The following is a 16456-nucleotide window of genomic DNA, read 5'->3' as shown; positions in this document are numbered from 1 at the left end:
GGAACACTACAAGAGGGGGGGTGAATTGTAGGTGTAGAAATAAACGTAACTTTTTGCGGAAATTAAAACTTAAACGAATAAACAAGCTAAAGGAACACAAGGGATTTTTACGAGGAAAAACTTCTTGGGCCCAACAAGAAGAAACAACCTCGACCACTAGGGATTTTAAACTCAACACTTTCACTAATTAGGCCAAACAACTCTGTTACAACCTAATTCTAACTCGAGCCCTACCTTGAGTTCCTAAACTCAAGTTCCTGAACCACTGTTCCCTTAACAGCAGTTCCTCTCAACTTCACTCGAAGTTTTCTCACACATACAAGCTTCACTCAAAGCCTTTCTCTTACAGAACTTCACTCAAAGTTCCCTTACCCCAAAAACCAAAATACAATTGATCGAAATAAGCTTAGTGGAATTAGAGTAAGAAGGCAAAGAACAAATGGCTATTATGAGAGAATGAAGGCACTGACACTTAATAAGTTAAACTCACTTAATTACTTAGTCAGACACAATTTGGAACTTATCTAGACTTCTATATTTATAGTGTAATCATGAAGAACGTGGGATTAATGTTAGAGTACACGTTTTAATCCATTTACCCATGATGTTCCTTCCCCTAAGGAACACGTTTACATCATGTCCCATGATCCCATGAACTATAAATGAACGTGGATAAAATGCAGCCATTACTCCTAATAATAGGAGTTCCTTCAATTATCCGAAAATCAGTTTTTATAAACTCTTTTTATCTTTAAATCTGAATTTCTAATCTTTAAGAAAATAATATCTTTGAAATAAAATCTTTCTAACAACCGGATATTTATTTTCTTATTTTCCGAAAAATAAATCTTTTCCAAAACAGATTTTCTTTTTAAAACTGATTTTATCATTTGAAATTAGAAATAACTAATTTCCTATAATCTAGGCATGACTTACTCCATTATCTTTTAACCGTTACACTAAGTACACGCCTAAGTCTAGTTCCTTATATAGTTCAGTTCCTTTAACATATTTCTAAGTGCCACTGAGTTTGTTCCTTACAGAGGAACAAACGCTTCATTCTCAAATATTCTGCCACAGTTCCTTACCATTCTTTCTTTGTTCCTTTACATTGGAACTAGAAAATAAAACGCCTAGCTTCTATTATTCTTGATCCAATGCTTGCTCCAGTATCAACATAGAAACTTCTTTACTTAGCCTTTGAAATCCTCTCTTGACTTCTTCATTGACTTTGTATTCTCCCAGTTCCTTGCATTGATACCTTAGACACCATACACTTAAATAATTCATTAGTTCACTACTTAGTTTGTTCCTTTGTTTCTTTGTCATTATCAAAACTAGGGTTCAACAATTTCCCCCTTTTTGATGATGACAACAAAGGTACAAACTAAGGAAAATAACAAAAATATAAGTGAATGAAAATAAAACATAAAGAAGAAAATGAAAAATAAAACACAATTATATGAGTAACTGAAGTTTTGATTTTTCATTTACCTTAACCTATTTTTATTTTTCATTTACCTTATCCAATTTTTTAATTTTTTCAATTTCATTTTTTTTTTTTATGTACAGTTTGTTCCTTAAATCCTTTTCCCCCTTTGTCATCCTCAAAAAGAATAGACTCTCATGAATTGATGAATTGATTTAACACCTTAAGACCAATATGCAAGCACCATTAGTGGTTAAGTTAGAAAATCAAAGAGTAAACTTGCTCAAACATCAATCACATAATACTAGCCATTCCAAGGAAGAAATTATGCAAAGCATTTAGAAACATAGACAATATAGCAAAAGTCATTGATTATATAGCACTTGTTCCATAACAAAACAAAGAAAGAAAAGAAAAAGGAAGAAACAAAATGTGTTCCTTAAGAAAGAAACAGGAAACAAAAAACAATAAAAGAAACTAAGAAAGGGAAGGGGAATGGTGTTCCTCTACAACTTCTTCTTCAACCACATCCTCCAACTTTTTCATCACCCCCCCATGATGTAGTCAACCTGTTCCTTCAGCTTCTCCAAGGCACGAGCCATAGCATCCATCTTCTTTTGCTGCGCAACCACGGTATCACTCAATTCTTCATAAGACTTATCATAGTATCAGTTTTGGCATCCAAAGTCCAATGAAGATGATTGTAAAATTTTATCATATGTTGTGAGGAAGGCAGACTTCATTAACCCAGTTAGTGTCATCCGGATTTTCCTGTTCCTTACCTTGGAACTAGAGGCAGATGGGGGATGTTGTGAAGGAACTGGGAGGTTTGAGTGGAAGGCTCATCTGTTCCAGGAATGGAACAGAAGGTGAAGGGTGATAAATGGGAGGAAGAAATGGTGGTGTGGGTGGAAGAGTTGTGGAGGTGGAAGCAAAAGGATTTGGTCCTTTTATTTCATCCTTCAACTGCTCAAAACTTGAAGGAACAGAGAAGGACGAAGGTGAAATGGAGAGAGTTTGGGAGATGGTGGAGGTAGTGGTTCCTTGAGAGTAGAGGGTACCTGTTCCTCATTATCCGAAAGGACTAAAGGAGAGTCCTCATTGGAAGGAACAGGAACAGGAGCAATTTTTCGACGAGTGCTCTTTCTCACTCTCAAAGGAACAGAGGGTTTGGCTTAGTGGCAATGTGTTTGCGCCTCTTAGGTTTTGTTCCTCCGGTTGGAACAGGAACAGGTTATCCAAATTACATCATTTCTCTTCTAAATCTAGTTGAGGCAGTTTTCTTTTTCCTGAGGAACTGGAACCATTTTCCTTGAATGAGAACACCTTCTTGGACAGACAAGCCAAGTCCATTTAGGGTCTTCTCATTCAAGATGTTCCCTTGTTTGATCCTATGTGGTCCAACCGTAAGTCTTACTTCAAAGTGATGAAGTAAAGAAGTTATCAAGGCACCGTACCAATACACAATGTTCTCAATACAGTGAGTTAAATGTTGAATGAAGAGGGAAGGGAATTGATTTGTATGTGGTGGTCTAAGCAAAACATGTAACACATATCCAGAGACCCACTTCATTCCTCTTTTCAGTTCGAGGAATGAGTGCTCTCCAAACCAAGTTAAACAGTACTTTTGAAGGGGAAGAGTAGGTTATGGTTAATTTTGTTTTGGCCAGCTGTTCCTCCAAAATATTCTAGATTTTGTCTTGAGGAAAATTCGGAAAGGAAACAGTTCCTTTCCTTTTAAAATACAAATCAGTTCCTTTGCAAGGAACTTCCCATACTTTGCTTAAAGTTGCTTGATTAAACCTTATTTTCTTGCCTCTAACTTCAGTTGTGCAAGTTCCATTAGTATTAACAAAATTTGCACAAAACTCTTCCATAGCTAGAGGAACAAGAGCATTATTAAAGGCGAATTCAAACAAGAATTCCATGCCTTGTTCCTTTAGAATGGTTTAATTCTAGAAATTCAATTTTATTTGCCCATTCTAAATCGACGCAAAAGCCCAAGACATACCTAGATTCACTTCGTTCGACCCTTTTCTTGGAAGACGAAGAAACAGTTCCTTTGGAAGGAACAGGTGCAGTTTCTTCTTCTTCCCCCTGAGATTGTTCCGGGGTTTCTTCTTCATCATCTTCCCCAATCAATTTTCTTCTCTCATGCTCCTTCTAGGAGATTCTAATTGCTGTTCCTCTATGGGGTTTTCTTGAATTATGTCGGTTTCAAGGGTTTTAGTTGGTGATGAAGAAATTTCCATTTTTGAAGTGTCGGTTGTTTTTGATGTTGGAAAAGGTGAGTTTCTTGAAGTTTTTGCCATGATTTATGAAGGTTTGGAGGTTTTTATGGAGTATCAAAGGGTGTGATGAGGTTTCGGATTTGGTGAAGATGAAGCGTTTGAGAGGAACACGGTTTCCTTAGATGAATTGAAGAAGGAAGTTTTGCATGTAATAGTAATTATGACACGCGGGAAAGAAATAAAGCAAAAGAAATAAAAAATAAAAATAAAAGAAAGAAAAGAAAAGATAAAAGAACCAAGATTTAATTAAACTGGTTCCCCTTATTTTTGGGATTTTATCGGATTTTTCGGATTTTTATGAATTTTAATTTTTGAAAGAAAATAAATGCTAAGGAACTTGTGCTATAGGAACAACTAATGCTACAATTAATATCCTTCATACTTGCATGTTTCTTAACCTTAGGAACAGTAAGGGGAGTATTATGTGACATTTGTGAGTTGTTTAGTTTCTTTGACTTCATGTTATGTTTTACAACATTCCAATTTGCAATGGTCTTAGGCAATTAAACACAATTATTTTTAGCACACAAAGTCACTCAAATTGATTCAAACATGGGGGAATTGACATAGGAACAATCACTTAATTTTTATTAAGCCTAACTCAAGCCTTAATTTCTCATATCTATCTCTTTGCAAAGGCTTAGTTAGGATATCAGCAATCTGATAATCAGTTTGACAAAACTCAAGTTTGATCAAACCTTTTTCGACATTTTCTCTTAAAAAGTGATGTCTAATATGTATATGCTTTACTCTAGAATGATGCACTGGATCTTTAGATATACTTATAGCACTTGTATTGTCACAATAAATAGGAACACATTCAAAGTTTATTCCATAGTCACTAAGTTGTTGTTTTATCCAAAGCATTTGAGAGCAACATGCAGCAGCAGCTACATATTCTGCTTCAGCAGTGGATAAAGCAACTGTGTTTTGTTTCTTGGTACTCCAAGAAACTAAACTATGACCAAGGAATTGTGCCATACCTGAGGTGCTTTTCCTATTAAAAAGATCTCCAGCATAATCTGCATCTGCATATCCTTTTAGTTCGAATGTATCACTTCTTGGATAGTAGAGTCCAAGATCATCTGTTCCTTTAAGGTATATAAGAATTCTCTTCACAGCAGTGAGGTGAGACTCCTTTGGATTTGCTTGAAATCTAGCACACAAACCAACACTGAAAGCTATGTCTGGACGACTAGCAGTTAGATATAAAAGTGAACCAATCATTCCTCTAATTTTGTTTGATCAACACTTGTTCCTATGGAGTCTTCATCTAATCTAGTTGAAGTTCCCATAGGAGTGTGATTTTCTTTGAATTTTCGAGGCCATATTTCTTTAATAGTTCCTTTATGTATTTTTGTTGGTGAACAATTATACCTTTTTCAGTTTGTTTGATTTGTAGTCCAAGAAAGAAATTTAACTCTCCCATCATACTCATTTCAAATTCATTGCTCATGAGATTGAGAATTCTTTGCACAATGTTTCATTAGTAGCTCCGAATATGATGTCATCAACATATATTTGAACAAGCAAAATATCAGTTCCTTTAGATTTTAGGAACAAGGTTTTATCAACCTTTCCTCTTTTAAAGTTATTTTCTAAAAGGAACTTAGTAATCTCTCATACCATGATCTAGGTGCTTGTTTTAACCCATAAAGAGCTTTATCAAGCTTGTAGACATGATTTGGGAGATTTTTTTTCGAAACCAGGGGGTTGTTCAACATATACATCTTCGTTTAGATAGCCATTTAAAAATGCACACTTAACATCCATTTGATATAATTTGAATCCCATGTAAGCAGCAAATGCAATTAAGATTCTAATGGCTTCTAATCTAGCTACAGGAGCAAAGGTTTCTTCATAATCAATTCCTTCTTGTTGGTTATAACCTTTTACTACAAGTCTAGCTTTGTTTCTTACAATGGTTCCATATTCATCTAGTTTGTTTCTAAACACCCATTTTAAGCCAATTACTTTTTGTTGTTTAGATGAAGGAACTAGATGCCATACCTTGTTTCTTTCAAACTCATTTAATTCAGCTTGCATTGCAATAATCCAATCAGAGTCAGTTAAGGCTTCTTCATGATTTCTTGGTTCCATCATTGATAGGAACGCATGAAATGCACAAAAGTTCCTTAACTGAGATCTAGTTTGCGTACCTTTGGATATGTCGCTGATTATGAGTTCCATAGGATGTGACTTTTGTAATCTCCAAGGTTTTGGTTGAAACTCTCTTATAGGAACATGTTGTTCCTCATGAGTTCCTTGAGTGGATGAGGAACTCTGCTCAGTTGTTCCTCTGTTAGCCTCGGTGGACTCAGTTCCTTCATTTAGAGGAACAGAGATCTTCTCCTCCTTGAGGAACAGGATATCATTGATCTCATTATTTTCGAATTCCTCGTTCCTTTCCTCTTTCACTTCTTCTTCTTCTTGTGAATCTGTGTTCCTTGACTAGGTTGCGCTAACCCTATCTCATAGTCATCAACCTGTATGCTTGGATTATTTTTGTCAGATTCATCAAAGATTACATGAATACTTTCTTCAACACACATAGTTCTCTTGTTATATACTCTATAAGCTTTACTATGGCTATGTTCAGTTCACCTTATTTTTGCTTATTTCAGATCTAATCAGATCAGATCAGATCAGATCAGATCAGATCAGAAAAAATAAGTTCAGATCAGATCAGATCAGAAAAAATAAGTTCAGATCAGATCAGATCAGATCAGATCAGATCAGATCAGATCAGACCAGATCAGATCAGATCAGACCAGATCAGATCAGATCAGACCAGATCAGATCAGTTCAGATCATATCATGCTTATATTTAAAAACTTATTATTATTAAATATCTTTCACTACATATTAATAAAAATTATAATAATTGAATATTAATAAAGTACTCATTGAGACGAATCAAACAAGACCCCACATGACTATATTTTTTCTTATATATTGAGAAAAATCTAAAAGATTATCTCTTATTGTGAATAGTGTCAAGATTCTAAGTGACAAAGATAAAAAAAATACAAAGGGGGTATTATTATTTACTAGTACATCTGTTCAAAAGAATTATTATTATTGTTGTTGTTGTTCTTATTAATTATTAATATTGGTAATTATTATTAATCTTATTGTTACCATTATAAATGTCATTGTTATTATTATATTAAGTTATTTTGTTGTTATTAAATAATAGAAAATTAAAAGCCACGTGTTAAGAACATAAGATTGACGCAAAAATAAGAAATATATAAAATATGATATCTCAAATTCATGATAACGAAACTACTATGTTCGGATTACATTTCAAAATAGCTAAGTGTGAGATACAAATTATAAATTTAGATTCGGTATACCTCTTCCTACCGAATTTCAAATCTCTCTAGCTATTTGAAGTTGCACGATATTTATTTATTTTTTGCTCAAGTCATAGTTGTTTGTATATCTTGTTCTATTTTATATGGAAAAAAAAGAGTTCAGTTTGCCGACTTCTCAAGTGTGAAACTTTTTTTAAGGGAAAGTGTGAAACATTGTATAAGTGCTCTTATAAAATAATGACTTGAGTTATATAATTTTTTTAGTAATAATAATAATTATGATTATAATTATTATTGTTGTTCTTATAATAATGATAATAATAATAATTATTATTAATAATAAAAGTTGTATAAAAGTTGTAATAGAAATAAAATGATAATAATAGTAACACTATAAAGAATATCTTATAATGTATTGCATAATAATGATTTACAAAGTAATAATATTAATAGTAATAATTATTTTAATAAAAGATAAGATCTTGTTGAAAAAAATAAAGTTCAGATCAGATCAGATCAGATCAGATCAGATCAGATCAGATCAGATCAGATCAGATCAGAAAAAATAAGTTCAGATCAGATCAGATCAGAAAAAATAAGTTCAGATCAGATCAGATCAGAAAAAATAAGTTCAGATCAGATCAGATCAGATCAGATAAGTTCAGATCAGAAAATTTCAGGTGAACTGAACATAGCCTATGTGAGGAGTATCCCAAAAATGTTGCTTCATCACTCCTTGCATCAAATTTTCCAAGATTATCTTTTCCATTATTATGCACATACACAACAAGAATGTAAGACTTTAGCGTCCGCAGAAATCAGACGCTAAAAACACGGAATCGGACGCTAAATATATTAGCGTCCGCCTACGGACGCTAGAAGGCTGATGCAAAACCCTTGGTCGCTAATTCTCCAATTAGCGTCCGCAAAGCGGACGCTAAATATTTAGCGTCCGATATTTCGACATTAGCAACCGCCTCCTAGGCAGTCGCTAATTAGCGACCCCCAGAGACAGACGTTAATTAGCGACCGCCTGGGCAGTCGCTAATTAGCGACCGCCTGGGCAGTCGCTAATTAGCGACTGCCTAGGCGGTCGCTAATGTCCTTGGCAGTCGCTAATTAGCGACCGTTTTCACAGATAAGAGCAGCTTTTTAACTTATTGATATTAAATGATTCTAGAACTAAATTTTAGTATACATAGATCCAGGATTGATGCAAATGATGCAAATACCATACTTCTTTATTAAGGCAAACAAATTAATCAATTCAATTATTATTGATAATAAATGTAGATACAAGTGAAAGAATAATTCTATAACTAAGTTCTAGTATACTTAGAACAAAATCTAATACAAATCTCATATAATTACATGTACACTAATTTAAACTCCACAACAAAAAAATCTGGAACAAAACTAAATATTTTGAGTCACCAAGGACTTCAGAAATGCAGTCCACCCACCACCCATCATTATAAAGAGCATCAACTTCTTCAAACTGCTTGAACGTGTCGACTTTTCCTGCCTTTGGAGGATGCGGTCTGATGTGCAGGGCATCAGCCTCTTCTCTTACAAACTCTTTGTCATCTTCTGTTTTTAGATCCCAATCACCTCAAGAACAGTTGCAGTGAACCAAGCACCCTCAAAACTCACTTCAACTAAGCTTCCTTTGCTGAAATTCTTCTCTTCTTTCTCCTCGTGAATCATTTCTTCTGTTGGTTGCACTGCCTGCAGTTTAAGTGCTAATCATTACCTAAATAAGCATGAAAAGTAGGGGAGATTAAGTAAACTAAACTTGCAAGCTGTAGTAATTCTTCAGAAATTATTTAGCCATCCAGAGAACCTAACTAAGCTTTTTTATGTACTGATCAGTACATATTATCCAAGCAGCAGCCAAATGGGAGAAACAGGGCTTTATTCATGGCATGTAGAGATGTCCCCTCATAAAAGATATTAGCATGTGAAATATTCCCAGGAAAATAACCAACACAACCCAAGTCTGGATAGCCTTATCAAAGGCTGGATCCATGGAAACCACGTGTCAAAAATCGAGTCCAACTAGCTTAGTGTACCTGAACCATGGTCCTGAGAACGCAATCACTAATTAGTTTTTGCTAAACCAACTGAATTCAAACCACTGTACCCATTCAGACATACCAATTAGCACATTACAGATCGACGTTTTTGGGCTAATTAGTGAATTATGCAACATTAGTCAACTCTTAAGGCCTATCTATAGTTACACAGAGCAAAATTCAGCATATAGGACCACTTAAAGGTTCAAGCCTCAAACCTCTAAATCATTACAGTCATCTCTAAGAAAAACAGAAGCATTACTGCATGTTTCCATCTGCTCAACCAACTAAAAATAAATGAAACAAGATGCCAAGGGTTATTTACAAAGAAAGAGCATATACCTGGCTTAAGTCAGCAGGTGGCTTCTTCCCTGACCAACGACTTTCTAAATCGTAATAAGCTCTGGCTTTCTCATCTAAAGCATGAACAATCACTGAACCTGAAACGATAAAAGCAATACCCAAAAAAGGATTTTGTTAGATAAAATGAACATTTTGATGTCAAACTGATGCAAAAGTGGAAGATAATACAAAATAATGCAAAAATTGTTCACTCAAAATGCAAAAGTGACTCTGCAGAGCAAGAAAACAAACCAGAATCGACAACGATCAATTGCCACTTTCTTTCCCCTCTACACTTGGCAACAACATCCTCTTTGCTTCCTTCTGCTTCTGTTTAGCCTGTAACAATTATTTGAAGTGAAGAATGTCAGGCAACATACAGTAAAAGGTATGCCAACATAATCAAATATACCCACATAGATATATCTCTAATATAAAGCTTCATACAAGTTAGGAATCTGATAAAACAAAAGCAGATGGATAACACCAACAACAACAATGGTGAAACTCTTAACTTAAGAGTTTGGAAGAAAAATGAATATAATGACGATGCAGTACAATTACTTACAATTTTATGTCACTTAAATTCGAAATAGTGACAACAAACAGGAAAAAGGGATTTTTGCACATGACAACTTCACTACCCTTTATATTATACCTAATTTGCCACCCACCACAATCGAGAGATGCAGATAGATATTCCAAAATTATTATATATAGATGTTCTACAGCATACATGAAACTATATAGCATTCATTGAAATTCAAATTTTCTCTAGGATAGTCACTTACACTACTTGTTGCCAACTTGCTATGCAACGAAAACCTTGATCACATATTTGCTAATTGCTAGTTTAGAGGTGAATAGTACTGAATTCCCATAGCCCCTTCAATAGAACTATTGCCTTATGCACTTCTTTCACAACATAACCATTTCTTTTAATGTTCTTAACTCTAGATAAGTGGTCCTGTAAGTACAGTGCAGACTGAAATTTCTTTTAGAGGAATATTATCTCTTTTTAGGGTTTACAAACTATTACAAGTGGCTCCAAGTAACAGAAAAAAAGACTATCAGCCAATTTTAACTTGCATTAAGTCTATATTCTCTAATTTCAGGAACTTGTTACTTATTCTTGTTGCAGCCAGATCAAAAAGATTAGATCAAATCTTCTTTAGCTATACTAAAGAAGTTAAGATATTTCTGATATCTACAACAACCCATTAAAGGTATCTAGATTTTCTTCGATCCCAAGTTCTTTTACACAATTAAAAGTTGAGAATTTAATCTAAACTTACTCTAGTTTTAATATAATTCATATTGAGCTTATAAAGAGAAGACAAACATAAGTAAAGTAGCAAGAATAACATTGAAATTGAAAAGAAGAATGAGATAAAGAAAATGGCATCTGATAACAGTAGATTTAGTGATTGAATAATGGAAGAAACTTACTTTGTGACAGTTAGCAGAAGCATGAAGAAAGGATCTGAAAAAGGGTGCAAAGTGTTCTTGAATTCAGTTGAACGATAACAACCCATATCTGATAAGATATTTCAGGAATACTCTAGTTTTAATAAATACAAATTGAAACAAGACAGATTAGCATGATGATGATCAAATATCAATCACAAATTTTCCCAAAAATAACCCAGCCCTAAATTGATTTTAAAAAAATTTATAAAGATTGATTCCTAAAAAGCGAAGAACGAAAAAAAAAAACGAAAAACTGATTTCCAAAAAAGACGAAAATTCATGCCCAAAAACCAGATCTAGAAACAACATTCATAAAATAAGAAACAACTCAAAATCTCAGAAAAATCAAAAGATGAAAACCGAAAAACCAAACAAAAAACCCAAAATCGCGAAATTGAAAAATTGAATAACCAAATCGAAAATAAAAACACACACAATCAAAATCTCATAAAACCGAAAACTCAAAAAAAATAAAGAAAAATCGAAAAACAAAAAAAATTAAAAAATCTTAGGGAATTCAGATCAACCGAAAAACCAAGAACAAGAAAACGCAAAACGAAATTAAAAAAAACAAAGAAAATCGAGAAAATAAACTACATAATCAACAATCAAAACTAAAAAAACAAATTTATTAGTTAAATATGAGTAGAAATACCTGATTTGTGAGATCTGAAAGAAAGAGAGAGCACAAAATGTGAGATGAGAGTGAGGAAGAGAGACAAACGTGAGATGAGAGTGAGGAAGAGAGAGGCGTGTGTTAGGGTTGATAATTTGGTCGACTAGAGGTACTTTTTTTTAATTTATACCTGTTACTTAACGTCCGTCCTTCGGACGGTATATTAAGTAAACGGATGCTAATTAGCGTCCGTTTAAAAGAACGGACGCTAAATCTCATCTAGCGGACGCTAATTTGCATCTGTCGTTTATCGGACGCTAATTTTAAATTTATCATCCGCTTATATTATCGGACGCTAAAGTCAGACGCTAAAGAAGCGGATTCTTGTTGTGATAACATTTGCATCCAAATGTTCTAAAGTAGGTGATGTTTGGTTTCTTTCCAAAGTAAAGTTCATAAGGAGTTTTATTAATGATAGGTCTCATCATAGCACGATTAATTATGTGACAAGCAGTATTAACAGCTTCAGCCCAAAAGTTCCTTGGAAGTTCACTAGCAATTAACATGGTTCTAGACATTTCCTCCAAAGTTCTATTTTTCCTTTCTACAACACCATTTTGTTGTGGTGTTCTAGGGGCAGAAAAATTATGATCTAGGCCATTATCTCTGCTTAGGTCATCAAATTTATAATTTTCGAATTCCTTGCCATGATCTGATCTAATGTGCATTATTTTATGTCCACTTAGGTTTTGAACTCTTTTAGCAAAGACAAGGAACTCATCATAAGTTTCATCTTTACTAGAGAGAAAAATAACCCAAGTGTACCTAGAGTAGTCATCTACAATCACAAGTACATACCTCTTTCCACTTCTGCTTTGAATTCTCATGGGTCCACATAAGTCCATATGAATTAACTCTAATGGTTTAGTGGTCTTACAATCGTTTTAGATTTGAAAGAGGATCTTACTTGTTTACCTCGTGCACATGCATCACAAACTTGATCAATATGAAATTTTATAGATGGTAATCCTAAAACAAGGTCTTTTGATCTAAGTTTCTCAAGTAATGAAAAGCTAGCATGTCCTAGACGCTTGTGCCATAGAAGTGAATCATCTTCAATAACACTAAGACAAGTTAAATTGATTTGAGGAACAAGGTCTAGATCCACAATGTATGTGTTCCCTTTCCTTGTTCCTTCCAACATAACCTTCTTAGTTTTAATGTTGATGATTAAGCATTTTTCCTTATCAAATTTTACAGTATTTCCTTTGTCACAGAATTGAGAAATGCTTAATAGATTATGTTTTAGACCTTCAACTAAAAATACATTTTCAATGGAGTGTAATGGTGACTTACCGACCTTACCCATAGCAACAATGTTACCTTTCTTATTATCACCAAATGTTACACTGCCACCTTCATAGGTTGTGAGTGAGAGAAACTTCGTTTTGTCTCCTGTCATGTGCTTGGAACAACCACTATCGAGATACCAAGTGTTGTTCCCCCTCACTCCAACCTGCAAAAATCAACTAGTTGTTAGTTGAAGGAACCCCATCTTTCGTGGGTTCCTGTTCTTGACTAGGATTTGTTTTGACAACCCATTTTTTCTTACTTATTGTCACATTTTTCCCAATCATCTCAGATTTTAGTTGACATTGATTTATGTAATGACCTACCTTGCCACAATACATACAGAACTTATCACTAGGTAGATCAACATATTTCTTTGTCTTGTTCCTTTTCTTGTAGTTTTCAAAACCAAGACCTTCCTTCCTTTTGGTCTGTGGTTTCTCAATCCACTTAGGAACTTTCATGATTTTGCCTCTGTTCCTTGCGACAACCAGTTCCTTTTTAAGATTACAGATCTGTTCCTTTAAAATATTTTTCTCTTTATTTATTTTTTCAATCTCAGATCTGTATCCTTTCAAAGGGGTTGATCTTATATCAAAGGAACTCAGAACAGGGACAAATTCCTTCAAGTGTGAAATCTCTAAATTAATTAGATAATTTTCATTTTTCAAACTCTCATAACATTCTTTGATTTTTAAGTTTTATCAAACAAATCAAAAAATCTAGTTTCGACATCAGTTCTCATTTTCTTAAGCCATTCTATGTGTTCCTTGCAAACCTTTAAGGCTTGTTCCGTTTGTTCACGTTTTTCACGTTCATCTCTACATTCAAGAATTGCATCATAAAGAAGATCATATATTTCAGTCCTAGTTTTACCATCTAGTTCTGACTCAAGTCCATGTTGACTTACCTCAATTTTTCTTCATCTTCCTTTTCGTCATGTTTGCCATAAGGCAAAGGTTTGCTGTTTCTTCAGTTGGTTGTTCCTCTTCTTCTTCCGTCTCTGAATCTCCCCAAGCAGCTATCATAGCTTTGCGCACATTTGCCTTAGAGAAAGGTGCTTTTGATTCTTTGTTCCTTTCAGCAAAGCGTTCCTTGTTCCTTTCTTTGTTTTGTCTTTTCCCAAAGAGGACATTCTTTGATGAAGTGATCTGTACTTCCACATTTATGACAAGCAGCTTTGTTAGAAAATTTCTTAGTTTTACCTTTGAAGTTTCCATTCTTCATGTTCCTGTACATCTTTCGAAATTTTCGAACCATGAGGGCTGCTTCTTCTTCTTCAGAGTCCGAATCATCTTCATCATCTGCTTTGAGAGCATTGATTTTGATTTGGAGCTTTCACCATATTCAGTATCAAGGTGAAGCTCATGAGTCATAAGTGACCCTGCCAGCTGTTCTAAGTTGAACTTAGTGAAGTCTTTTGTTTCTTGAAGAGCCGTGACTTTAGCCATCCATCTGTCCTTAGGAAGACTCCTAAGAATTTCGAACCTGTTCCTCAGAATAAATAAACTTTCCAAGAGAAGCCAACTCATTTATAATGTTAGTAAAACGAGTAAACATGTCTCGGATGCTTTCTTTGGATTTCATGCAGAACAGTTCATATTGATTCATAAGTAAATCAATTTTCGATCTTTTAACTTCATTAGTTCCTTCGTGGGTTACTTCTAGTAAATCCCATATTTGCTTTGCGGATTTGCATCCCATGATCCTATTATGTTCATGGGGTCCAAGTCCACAATGCAATAGTTTAATAGCCATGGCATTTACTTCCATTTTTTCAAAATCAGATTTATATATCAGAGAGGGGTTTAAGAGTTACCTCATTTTTGTCATTTGTAGTTGTGACTTCGAAATCACCAACTTCAATGACTCTCCATACCTGATAGTTTTCAGCCTTGATGAATATCTCCATGCGGTTCTTCCAATAGTTGTAGTACTTCCCATTGAACATAGGAGGCCTTTGAGTGGAATAACCTTCTTCAAGTTTCTCGGTGGTATTCATTGTTCCTTGGATCTTTTCCTCAATAGGGTTTCCTATCTTACGTGAGTTCTAGCTCTGATACCAATTGTTATTTCCCTAGGAACACTACAAGAGGGGGGGTGAATTGTAGGTGTAGAAATAAACGTAACTTTTTGCGGAAATTAAAACTTAAACGAATAAACAAGCTAAAGGAACACAAGGGATTTTTACGAGGAAAAACTTCTTGGGCCCAACAAGAAGAAACAACCTCGACCACTAGGGATTTTAAACTCAACACTTTCACTAATTAGGCCAAACAACTCTGTTACAACCTAATTCTAACTCGAGCCCTACCTTGAGTTCCTAAACTCAAGTTCCTGAACCACTGTTCCCTTAACAGCAGTTCCTCTCAACTTCACTCGAAGTTTTCTCACACATACAAGCTTCACTCAAAGCCTTTCTCTTACAGAACTTCACTCAAAGTTCCCTTACCCCAAAAACCAAAATACAATTGATCGAAATAAGCTTAGTGGAATTAGAGTAAGAAGGCAAAGAACAAATGGCTATTATGAGAGAATGAAGGCACTGACACTTAATAAGTTAAACTCACTTAATTACTTAGTCAGACACACTTTGGAACTTATCTAGACTTCTATATTTATAGTGTAATCATGAAGAACGTGGGATTAATGTTAGAGTACACCTTTTAATCCATTTACCCATGATGTTCCTTCCCCTAAGGAACACGTTTTACATCATGTCCCATGATCCCATGAACTATAAATGAACGTGGATAAAATGCAGCCATTACTCCTAAATAATAGGAGTTCCTTCAACATTATCCGAAAATCAGTTTTTATAAACTCTTTTTATCTTTAAATCTGAATTTCTAATTTTAAGAAAATAATATCTTTGAAATAAAATCTTTCTAACAACCGGATATTTATTTTCTTATTTTCCGAAAAATAAATATCTTTTCCAAAACAGATTTTCTTTTTAAAACTGATTTTATCATTTGAAATTAGAAATAACTAATTTCCTATAATCTAGGCATGACTTACTCCATTATCTTTTAACCGTTACACTAAGTACACGCCTAAGTCTAGTTCCTTATATTAGTTCAGTTCCTTTAACATATTTACTAAGTGCCACTGAGTTTGTTCCTTACAGAGGAACAAACGCTTCATTCTCAAATATTCTGCCACAGTTCCTTACCATTCTTTCTTTGTTCCTTTACATTGGAACTAGAAAATAAAACGCCTAGCTTCTATTATTCTTGATCCAATGCTTGCTCCAGTATCAACATAGAAACTTCTTTACTTAGCCTTTGAAATCCTCTCTTGACTTCTTCATTGACTTTGTATTCTCCCAGTTCCTTGCATTGATACCTTAGACACCATACACTTAAATAATTCATTAGTTCACTACTTAGTTTGTTCCTTTGTTTCTTTGTCATTATCAAAACTAGGGTTCAACAGATGTGATTATTCAATATGTATATATATATATATATATATATATATTATTATATATATATAATATATTTATATTATATTATATATATGTGTGTGTGTGTGTGCTATGACTTCCAAAACTAATAATC

The 16456-nt window shown here is 34.1% G+C and overlaps 1 long non-coding RNA gene across 5 annotated transcripts; it reads right to left on the bottom strand.

Annotated features, from left to right (window-relative positions):
• Nucleotides 1–8277: 8277 nt before the first annotated feature.
• On the bottom strand, nt 8278–11890 carry LOC125494952 (uncharacterized). Of its 5 annotated transcripts, none has more exons than XR_008968016.1 (5): nt 11583–11890; nt 10907–11018; nt 9710–9796; nt 9458–9555; nt 8278–8768 (listed from the first exon to the last, which is right to left on the bottom strand). It is a non-coding gene; the product is annotated as an uncharacterized LOC125494952 (long non-coding RNA). The 5 variants fall into 5 exon arrangements; XR_008968017.1 differs by having other exon boundaries at nt 8278–8764; nt 10907–10940; nt 11583–11885; XR_008968015.1 differs by having other exon boundaries at nt 8279–8768; nt 10907–10994; nt 11583–11886.
• Between the last annotated feature and the right edge of the window lie 4566 nt (nt 11891–16456).

The sequence above is a fragment of the Beta vulgaris genome, chromosome 2 (genome assembly GCF_026745355.1).
Source record: "Beta vulgaris subsp. vulgaris cultivar EL10 chromosome 2, EL10.2, whole genome shotgun sequence".
Classification (NCBI taxonomy): domain Eukaryota; kingdom Viridiplantae; phylum Streptophyta; class Magnoliopsida; order Caryophyllales; family Amaranthaceae; genus Beta; species Beta vulgaris.
The sequence above is the reverse complement of the archived record's forward strand: the minus strand, read 5'-3'. Positions and strand labels throughout refer to the sequence as shown.